Below are 10,709 nucleotides of genomic sequence, written 5' to 3'. Positions count from 1 at the left end.
ACTGTTTCTAAAGGATTTAGACTGGTTTTCCCCGAGTTTCCACTTCTGTTTGGTCTGGTTTTTACACATATTTTTATTATCCTAATAAAAAACAAAAAGCTGAAGAAGACTGTCGCGTGACAGTCTTCAGGCCATGAATGCAGAATGATGAGGACTCTTGAGTCCTTCCAGGACTTAGAGACAATGTTGGGACAGTTGTTCTCTGCAAGACTAAAAATAACATGCCAGGAATAGCCACGCGCCATGCTGATCTACTACCATGGTATGCGCGCTCTGCAGCGAACCTTCTGGCACTTTCTGTCTCCGACAGCTCCAGCTCTGCCTGACCGCGTAAAGACGCGCGGTGAGCCGCGAGGACGCGCAGCCCTGCGGGTCCCCGCTGGACAGCTGGGCACTGGAGGCTGCTGGCTAATCTGCCTTCAGCAGAATAATCAGATAAAACAGATGGAAACATGGAGGGAAGCGTTGCTGCTGTTGCTGTCCGCGCGTGGAGACGCCGCCTGTCCGCGCGCAAAGCTGTGACTTTCTGCCTGCAGAGTTTCCAGGCGCAGCTCCAAACCAGGGAGGCTTCTGCAGAGGACTGAAGGTGAGGATGACAAGCTGAACCGTGATTTTCCCTTCTGTTAGGTGTAAGAGTAAGTATCTAACCACACAGCAGTTTGTTTAACTGTGTGTTCATGCTGCAAACTTTCCTACAAACAAAGAAAAAGATTTTTTTTTTCGCTTTAAATCATCTCCACTGACTCACGACGAGCTTCTAAACCTGCTGGGAAAACAACAACAATCCTGTCAGGAGTTTAGTCAACGTTTCACTTCATCTCTTATATGGATTAAGTGTCCCGCTGGTACACCGTGTTCACTTCACCCTGCAGGCTCCAAAAGCAAGCTGCCTCTCTGCCTGCAGCTCATTCACACCTTCACTATCTGATGCAGGAATCCACACAAAGTTTGTTTCATTATCATAAATTCAACCTGATAATAACACGCAGCTAAACCTCCACGACAGAGAAGCAGCATCAGTTACAACCTTTATTCTGTGTAGACTGGAACATTCAGTTGGATAGTTAGGTTTTCTGACCTCTTCTCAGTCCGGTGTGAGTCTGGTGCAGTAGCGGATTTCTACCACGTGGGGGCAGCACTGCTGCAGGTTTGGTTTACCTGCTAACAGCATTACTACAGTCTATGAGCATCACTGCAGAAAAGAAACAAAATCACCAGAAAAACCTCAGAGATGCTGTTCAAATCCATAGACTGTATATGGTTCAAATCCATAGACATCATATATCCAGAGACACCTCACTGAGCGCTGGAGAGTGAACCAGCGACGCCGCTATATTGGATGGGTCGCCGCCATATTGGATAGGTCACCGCCATATTGGATGGGTCTCCGCTTTATAATCAACGTAGTTTCCACACAAAACTGTTTTCTGTGGAACAACCCCTATATATTACACACAAACAAAACACTTTTCTACATAACTGGTTTATAAATAATGTTAACACAGTGAATAATCTACTAAATGCAAATAATAAATTTTACTCCTGGTGTTTATGGAAAAATATGATGTTGATGTTTCACAAAGAGTTTTACATGGTAGCATAATTACCTCCGCCAAGGAGGTTATGTTTTTACTGGTTTTATCTGTTTGTCTGTTTTTGTTCAAGATAACTTAAAAAGTTATGGACAGATTTTCATGACATTTTCAGGACTTGTTGGAAACATGAAAAGGAAGAACTGATTTAATTTTGGTGGTGATCCGGATCACCGTTTGGATCCAGAAACTTTTTAAAGGCCTTGGTGGAAGTTTATGCTCTCCGAGTGTTTTTCTGGGTAACTTCTGAATTGCACAATTTTGATACAATACTTTATTTTCAGACTTTGTACAATTGTATTTCTATTTTAATAAACTAATAAATGTAAATAAAAGAAAGAGTCAACCATAGTCAAGAAAAAAACTATTTCCAGATTTTGTTCAGCATACTGTTGCAAAAACCAGCAAAATATTGAAAGCAGATTGTGTGGAATTACATTTCACAAGGTTGAATAATAATTTATTTGACCAGATAAAAATAGATAAATCCAAATAAATCAATAAACAATCAAACATGTTAGTATCAAATTCATTTATACAGTCATTTTTATTGCAGCTACCTCATGTCTTAGTTAAATAGCACAAAAAATATTTTTATGTTTTACAGTGATCTGTATCATAACAATATCTCTGCCCTTTGTAACAAACCAAACTGTGAGATAAATCAGATAAAAACTGGTGAAGTTATTGTTGTGGTTGGACCTACACCTTACAGATAAATACATTGGAGGCGCATGAGAGACCCATCCAAGATGGCGACACGATGAGACGTCAGCTCGTATGGACAGCGTGATACTATGCAGTGTCTATATTTATATGATGTCTATGTTTAAACCAACGTGTTTTCAGCTGAAGGAGAGTCCAGCTGTGGTCCACTGGTTCCGGCTGTTTACGGGTGTGTCTGAATGGGAACCCCACCCAGTCCCTGCTGACAGCAGACCAGGCTGATATGTGCTGTTAGATGAAAACACCGTCTGCATGATAAAAGGAACCACTGAAGTCTTTTCTTTTTATTAAACAGTAAAGGTTGATCTACTTATTTCCTGATGAATCAGGAAACAGATGCAAACAGTTCATTCGAGTTCTAACAAGTTTGACAGTGATTTGGTCTGAATATCCGTCGTCTTTGACAAGTTCTTTTCTTCAAGCAGTCTTCAGACTTCTTAAAGGACTTTCAAAGATCTGTGGATGTTTTTGTCTTCTTTCTTCTTCTTCTTCATGAGATCTCACACAGCTTGTTGCAAAAACGTTTGTCAAACTGTTTTATTGTTTGTGTTTTTCATAGATGTAAACAGAAAAAGGAACAAATACACTTAAACATGGTGTGTGACATGAGTGGACAAAGGTCTGCATTTTTAGCATTGCTCTGAAAATGGTCATGTACAAGGATGGACTGGAAATGAGTCAAATCACATTATAATTATTGATAAAGACCTCTTCAGACTCGCTTGGAAGCAAAACAAGAAGATGAATCAATGATTTCACACGACTTCTGCTTTAAAAAGGAGACAAAACACACAAACATCAGGGGTGCCCGAGTCCGGTCCTCGAGAGCCACTATCCTGCATCTTGTACACGCATCCCTTCTGCAACACACCTGCATGAAATGGCTGGATTTCCTCGTCTGTGTGTCGTCCAGCTCTGCAGACGCCTGTTAGCGACACATTCAGGTGTGTTGGAAAAGGTTTGCATGTAGGAGATGCAGGACAGCACATGTCGAGGGCCGGACTTGGGTCCACGGCTCTTCATGAAGGAGGTTTTAAAGGAAAATAATTTGGGAACCACTGCTCTAGATGTTCGATACTGGAACTTCTGAACTTTTTCAACTCTATGGATCACAACTAAATTATTTTCCTTTTTTGGTTCTGATGTTGAGAAAACCTAAAATTGTGGCTGAACTAAAATGAACCACGCAAACATAGTGTGTCCTTCATAGTTGTGGTTATAAAAGAAGCTTTTTGCACCAGTTGTTAGAGTGAAATCCAAGTTAACGGCGAACAAACACAAATCCACGTGTAGTGGGTCTGTTAACTGATCAGCACTGAAACCTACGGATCAATCCTCAGTCTGGACTTCAGTCATCTGAAACAAATGTGCTTTACTGATAAACTAAAAGGTAAAACCAGAGGAATGAGCCAACAGAGTGTGTAAACCTCTAACACACACATCCTGTTAGGAACCTGCATGTTTGGTGTCGTCGGTGGTGACGGATATGAAGTGAAATAAAAATACTTTATTAATCTCCAAAGGGAAATTCAATATAGTAGTATAGAATAATTAACTTGAGGAGGTCTTGTTCCGGAGGCTGATGGCTGCTGGCAGGAATGATCTTCTGTATCTTATAGTCTTACATCGGACCTGAAGAAGCCTCTCACTGAACACACTTTGTTGTTTCATCACTGTGTTGTGGAGAGGGTGTGAAGAATCCTCCATCATCTTCATCAGCTTGTGCAGCATTCTTCTTTGGACAATCAGCTCCAGCGGCTCCAGAGTTACTCCAAGCACAGAAGCAGCTTTCTGGATCAGTTTGTTGGAAAGTTTTTTGTTTTGAAAGTTTTTTGGAAGCAGTCCCACCCTGACGGTTATTTCTGTCCCGCTGAAGCCTCCAGTGACCTGGTGACGAAGCAGCTGGAGGTCAAGCATCGATCTGATGGTTTTCTTAGTTTAAATTCATGTTTCTGCCTGCAGACCTCCTCACTTCTGACTTCCACACTGAACCACAGCAGCTGCGACGGACGACCTGCTGCAGGTCTGGTTGGTGGTCCGGTTGTGTCGCCAGAGCTCGGTTAAACAAGCAGACCAACCACAGCAGCTGCTGCGTTCTGGTGCACAGCAGCCAGACGTTCACCTGCTCCCTGCTGCACACCCTGACCCAGGTCTCAGGGTAAAATCTCCACTCTTGGGACAGTTTTACATGTAAAAATACTTTTGTCTTGTGACAACGCCTTCAGCAGTTATCGCTGCAGCATCGAGCTGCACCACCCAGTCATGCTTGGCTTGTGTGCCACGCTGAGGACCACCCTGCAGATCAGTCATTTATTTACTATGCTGTGTTGTGGTAGATTCATATCTTCTTCTTTTAGTTCATGTTTGTCCTGGCAAGGAAGTTTCTGTGCCAAGAAGCTGAAAAACGCAGGCAGGATTAAAGTCTCTCCCGCTGCAACACGTCCAGAATCTTTGTGTTTGCGTTTTAATCACTTTATTTTGCTGCAGGATGAAACTGAAATAGTTATCATTTTTTCTTATTAGCTTATTTTTTTATTTGTTTATATGTGTTTTTATAGACACAAAACACTGAAATTGCTTGAAAATCCAGAAAATGAGGAATGAAGATGAGACTTTTGTAAAGAAATAAAGTTCATCAAACCTTTTAAAAGAGTCTTCCTCAGAGAAAGATGGGACGGAATGAGCAAGCTTCTGCTGCACTCAGTGGTGCACGTACGCCTTTAGATTCTGAGTTCAGCTGGTCAGAATTACTGCTCATGTGTGGAAATGTACATGTATGTATAGTTAAAAATAACTGCCAAGTTACTCTGAGCATGAGTCTGTTAACATGTAAATAACTTAAATGAAATAAAATATAAAAGTAACTAAAAAGACAGAAATATAAATATAAATGGATTAAACATGACGGTAAAATGTACTTTTGATTTAAGTTGCAGAAAGAGGTCACCATGGAAACCCTCATCAAGCGCTGCGATGCAAAGCCACATTCACACACGTCACTTTTACCGAGCAGAAAATCTCCTTTTACTGGAGATGAGACAGAAAAGCGATCATGAAATGACACACACACAGAAATGCAGCTGTGTGTGTGTGTGTGTGTGTGTAAAAGAGGAAAAACAGCCATTAAATATGACTGGTTTTGCTGCAATAAGCAGGAAAAATGCGATGAAATGAGATTATTTGCACTTTAATTACCAGTCTGCCCTCCCAGTGGACAGATGTGGTGACGAGGGTGCGAACAGTAAAGCGTGGGCTCCTCTCCTCTGACGGGGCAGCTTCAGATGGGGTCTGCCTGATGTCTGCGGTGCGGGGGCTCCACTACATGGTCCATGTGAAGTCATGTCGCTGCTTCATGTTTAGATTCCAGCGTTGGACACGAGGAGTGACCTGATTCAGAGAAAAGCCTTGAGCTGCTGGGGGACGAGCAGGAAGCAGCTCTGATGATCCTTTATTCACAACCACAGACGTGGAGAAAAGTCTGCATCCTCTGCAGGACGCCTCCGAGCTTCTCCTGACTCTTTACACAGGAGTAATAACAGCCACATGACAACATCGTGCTTTTTATTAATTCCATTTATGTTTACACATATTACAATAAATGACTGGAACAATAAGCATTTACCATTTTCCCAGTAGCAGACATGACGTGATTTTATGATGAACTGTCTTCTGACCAGACAACCGATGGATGAAACTCTCCAGTCGGGAAGTCATGACAACACGTTGGAATATTAACAGAGAGGAGATTTTATCCTCCGTTTGATGGCTTTAAACTGATAAGACGGACTGTAGGCGAGTATTATCACCAGACTGAGGCGGTGGGGAAGGGGAGGGAGGGAAGAGGGCGCAGGAGGACGTCCAGCTCCTCAGAGGGCTGCATGATGGAGCCTGGAGGAGGATCTATGACAGTTCAAGTAGCAGGATAACAGTGATGACGAGAGGGGGGGGGGGGGGGGGGATGTGAGAGGCTGGGTGGAGGTCTGGAAGCAGCAGGAATGGCAGCTTTCTGGTTTTATCCAAGCCTCTGTGGACTTTTCACTGCTTCAGGTGACGGTGGAAGTCGTGCTGCCTTCATGTGCCGTAGGACAGATTCCACGTTTTACTTCTGGCTTTTTTCCCCCCACAATCTTGCAGATGTTCTGATTGTTTTTAAATTGTTTGCAGAAGGAAATCTTGGTTTTCTTGATACTTAACAGCTTTGCATTTAAGAATCCCTCCCATAAAATGTCCTGAGTTTTACATTTGAATTTACAGGATTTCTTCTTCATGTCGGGCTACAAAGCTCTTTTCTGCAGCCTGTTGGGAGGATTGTGCAGCCGGGAGCCGACTGGCATCAGGCTGGACTTCTGCAGATCCATGCTTCATCAGGTCAGTCCTTTCATTTGCAAATCCCTGAAAAAAAGTCTTTCCTGTGTATTTGCATTATCAGGTCTGTGTTAGACAATGATGCTGCTTGGAAACTGGCATAAAGGCTGCAGACCTCACGGACGCCCATCAGAGAGACTTCAGGACCTCCAGGATGCTGCCGAGACGATGATTCACTGATTCCCAGTAATCATTTATAAGGTCACAGAGGGAGAAACTGAGATGAACAGGATCATGCTGATTTACAGCCAACATGGATCATTGTCATTAAAATGTCAGTTATTTAGCAATTTGCCAAACGTTACAAATCCCAAAGCTTTGCTAGTTGGAGCAAGTTTTATCCTCCAGCAGCTGGATGGAGACAGCTGGATAAAGCCAAACAATGTTTAAATAAACCCAAAGTAAACATTTAAGAACTGATTTATGAAATGTTTTATTAATATGTATTTATTTTTTGTTTATTTGACAGGGCCAGGGCACATTAAAGAGCATCTAAAGCAACAGATGTAAACATGCTAGATTAAAGCTAACTGGCTAATTTACATCCGTAGTTCCAATGCAGGTAAAGAAAGAAAATAAAACAGTCAAGTGTTGCTGTGAAATGTAATAAAATGTGATTTTATTAAATCTTAATGTCTAAAGATGGATTTATGAGTTGAAAGGATGGTTTTAGTTTTGATGTTTGTATTCCTGCTGAAACTAACCTAAAGGATCAACTTGCTTTACGCTTTAATGTTCACACAAAGAAAAAAGCAGGAAAAATGTTTTTTATTTGGACACAAACAAAATCAATACTTTTAACAAATGTTTGAGATGAAATCTGAAATTATGAATATTTTAAACAGTAATAAGATTATAACCCTTAATTTATTCATCCCCTGTAAAGTAACACTGCGTGTTCTGCCTGTGCTCCACATCCACATGTGAATGACATGTACAAAGGTTTTCATTCAGTCCACATGTGAAGCACATGCACCTGTTTCCATGGGGATGAACATGTGGTTCTGGAACATTTCCAGACGTTCCACATGTGAAGAGCATGTGAAGCACATGTTAAAACCATAGACTGTATATAGAAATATGAGCGGAGCCTCTGTGACGTCACCCGTAGGTTTCTGAAGAGCTGAATTGAAGCTCGGTGGGCGGTTCCTACCATCACCATCTTGGCGTGTCGTCTCACCCGGAAAATACAAATATGGGCAAAGAGGTGGAGCTGAGAGGGGGGCTGTGAGCGTCATGGTGGATGATTGACATCGAGTGAACTCCGAGCTTTCTGTAGCTAAGAGCTAACTGAGCTAACCCGCAGATAACAGGAGCTAACCAGCTAACGGAGGTAAGCGGGCTAAAGCTAAGTCACGTTGTTAACCGGCTAAAAACCGCGGTTGTTCTACGTTCTTCTGACTTAAAGCGGGAGATCGGGTACCTGCCAATCATAAGGACACACCCCTAAATATGCCGAACTTCGAGATTAAATTACTTTTAAACGGGCGAGTTAGAAAAAAATTCACTCCTCCCACAGTTGTCATGAAGGTAAACCTGACCTATTAAACCTAAAATGGATTTTTGAACCAGGCTGTAAACATGTTTATTCCTGCTGTAAACATGTTTATTTCTACTGTAAACATGTTTATTTTTACTGTAAACATGTTTATTTCTACTGTAAACATGTTTATGTTTACTGTAAACATGTTTATTTCTACTGTAAACATGTTTATTTTTACTGTAAACATGTTTATTTCTGCTGTAAAGTTGGTCTTTTTAACATGGGAGTCTATGGGGATTTGCTCTGTTTTACAGCCCCTAGTGGATGAAGGGAGAACTGCAGTTTTATGCACTTCCACATTGGCTTCACTTTTAACCGCCGGAGGCTCCGTCCATCTTTTATGTACGGTCTATGGTTAAAGAACGTGGTTTCAGAACATTTTCATGTGATCCACATAACATGTTTGCACAGGTAAATGTTTTTGTCCTTTAAGCAGCGAAACACAAAAGGTTCAGAAATGTTTGTCTTTCTCTTCATTCACCATCAGAAGAGGAAACTAAATAATTTGCTATTGTTTTTATTATTATTATTATTGTTGGTACTATTACTGCATTGCTCCATGACTGTAACTGCTTATTGTATTCATATAGATAATGACATATAAAGGATATTGTTATTATTTTTATACAGGTATTACTAATATACTGGGTTGCTACTGTTGTATTGCTATGGGTTAATATTGTTGTTATTGATACTGTATTGCTCATCATTGGGGTGGGACTACATATAAGCTTATGCTTCTACCCACTCATTTTGAACGGTTTGTCATCTTTTATTTCTATTTTTTTTTCTTGTTTTTGTTTTTAGATTTCATTATGTTCAAATAAACTTTTTCAATCAATCAAACTAAGCGTCGACAGCTCGTTTTTCTGAACGGTGGGAACGAGGAAGAAACGCTGAAGCTTGAAGATCTGAGCTGTGAAAGAGAAAAAAAACATGTTTGATCCTTCTGAGTCACTTTCCATTAAACCCGAAGGATCCTCAGGGCTTTGGCTTGAAGTCAAATAAAAATGTGCTTCTGCATTCACATCCATCCTCGATGACTCAGCTCCCAACTACTCTGCACTTTGCAGGATTAAGTGAGGCATGTGGCAGACAAACACTGTCTGCACCGAGCAGAAGATCCACGTTTATCACCCTGAAGGAGGATGAAGCGTCACACATCCTGCGAGCATCTGGAAGTAACTGTTCATGCTTTTATTTTCTCTTTCAAGGTAAAAGAAAAGGAAAATCAAGCAGTTGATTCTCGAAATAAAAAGCGTATTTCAGGTTAGATTTTATTTCTCAAACGAAGGTGAGACGATGAGCAGATGATATAAAAAAGTCCTTTTTATTGCCGTGTTTTAGTCTCAGCATCCTGCAGCATCCTCTGGTCTCTTGTTAGGATCTGGAGCCTCGTTAAAGTCAGTTATGATCAATGTTCAGAAGGCAACATCATATTCTGTTTGAAGACTGGAAATAAGATTTTTTTATTGTTTGTTTTGTTCAGACTGAATCCAGGATTGTTGATGCATCTTTTTTCATGGCCTTCCTGGCTCCACCTGGCTTTGCTTGGTTTGTTCTTCGTCTCCAGCCACAGCTGCACCTCATCCCACCTGCACACAATCATCCCCATCCCTTTAAAGCCAGCTCACTCCTCCACAGCAGTCCCCAGTCTCCTGCTCCGACTTCCGTCCTGAACCTTTGACTAATAAAAAAAAAAACCCTCTGCAGCGTGAATCCTTCCTCACAACCAGAGGTGCCAAACTCCAGTCCGTATCCGGCTGCTTTTGTTTTTTCCCCTGCACAAACACACCTGATTCAAATCAAATGGATCCAGCAGCTTCTTGTCAACCTATCTATGAATTTCAGTCAGGTGTGTTGGAGCAGGGAACAACCAAGACCTGCAGGAAACCGGCCGTCCAGGACTGGAGTTTGACACCTGTGCTCAAAACCACATCATCTTCTTAGGTCTGAGAATGAGGTTCTTGTTCCCCTTTTACATACAATCCTCCTGCATCGTGGATTTGTGGTTTTAGAAATATTTAAAAAAAAAAAAAAAAACCTTGAGGAAAAAAGAATGAAAGACTTTTTATGTATCACTAAACTTCCAGCTGACCCAGAGGTCTCTGACTCCGGTCCTGGGGCTCTACCACCCTGCAGGTTTCAGTGTTTCAGCCTGTTGATGAGCCACTGCTTGGTAACAGGTGTGTTCAGGCTGAAGAAACAAGATGAGACGGGAATTTTACAAGTGCTAAACTAACCCGAAACCAGAAATCTGAGAAAAATGACCTGATGGAAAGAAAACATCAAGTAAAAACCCAGCAAAATGTTGTGTTCTGTTTCTATCAGACAAACCCAACAGGATCTCTGTCAAAGGCTTCAGACTCCCAGTCAAAGCTCCAGTTCTGCTACATTTCTGACTCTATTCACTTCCAGGTTAATGGATCCACTCCACTTCCTGATGAAACATGTTTACTGCTCAATTCATTAAACAGAAATTC

At 41.5% G+C, this 10,709-nt stretch overlaps 1 long non-coding RNA gene across 1 annotated transcript; it reads left to right on the top strand.

The window, feature by feature from the left end:
- The first annotated feature begins 309 nt into the window (after positions 1-309).
- Positions 310-9,066, top strand: LOC306760094. The gene is made up of 3 exons (XR_013771437.1): positions 310-586; positions 6,573-6,686; positions 7,153-9,066. It is a non-coding gene; the product is annotated as an uncharacterized lncRNA (long non-coding RNA).
- The last annotated feature ends 1,643 nt before the right edge of the window (positions 9,067-10,709 follow it).

Source organism: Telmatherina bonti, assembly GCF_933228915.1.
Source record: "Telmatherina bonti genome assembly, chromosome: 9".
Taxonomy (NCBI): domain Eukaryota; kingdom Metazoa; phylum Chordata; class Actinopteri; order Atheriniformes; family Telmatherinidae; genus Telmatherina; species Telmatherina bonti.
The sequence above is the reverse complement of the archived record's forward strand: the minus strand, read 5'-3'. Positions and strand labels throughout refer to the sequence as shown.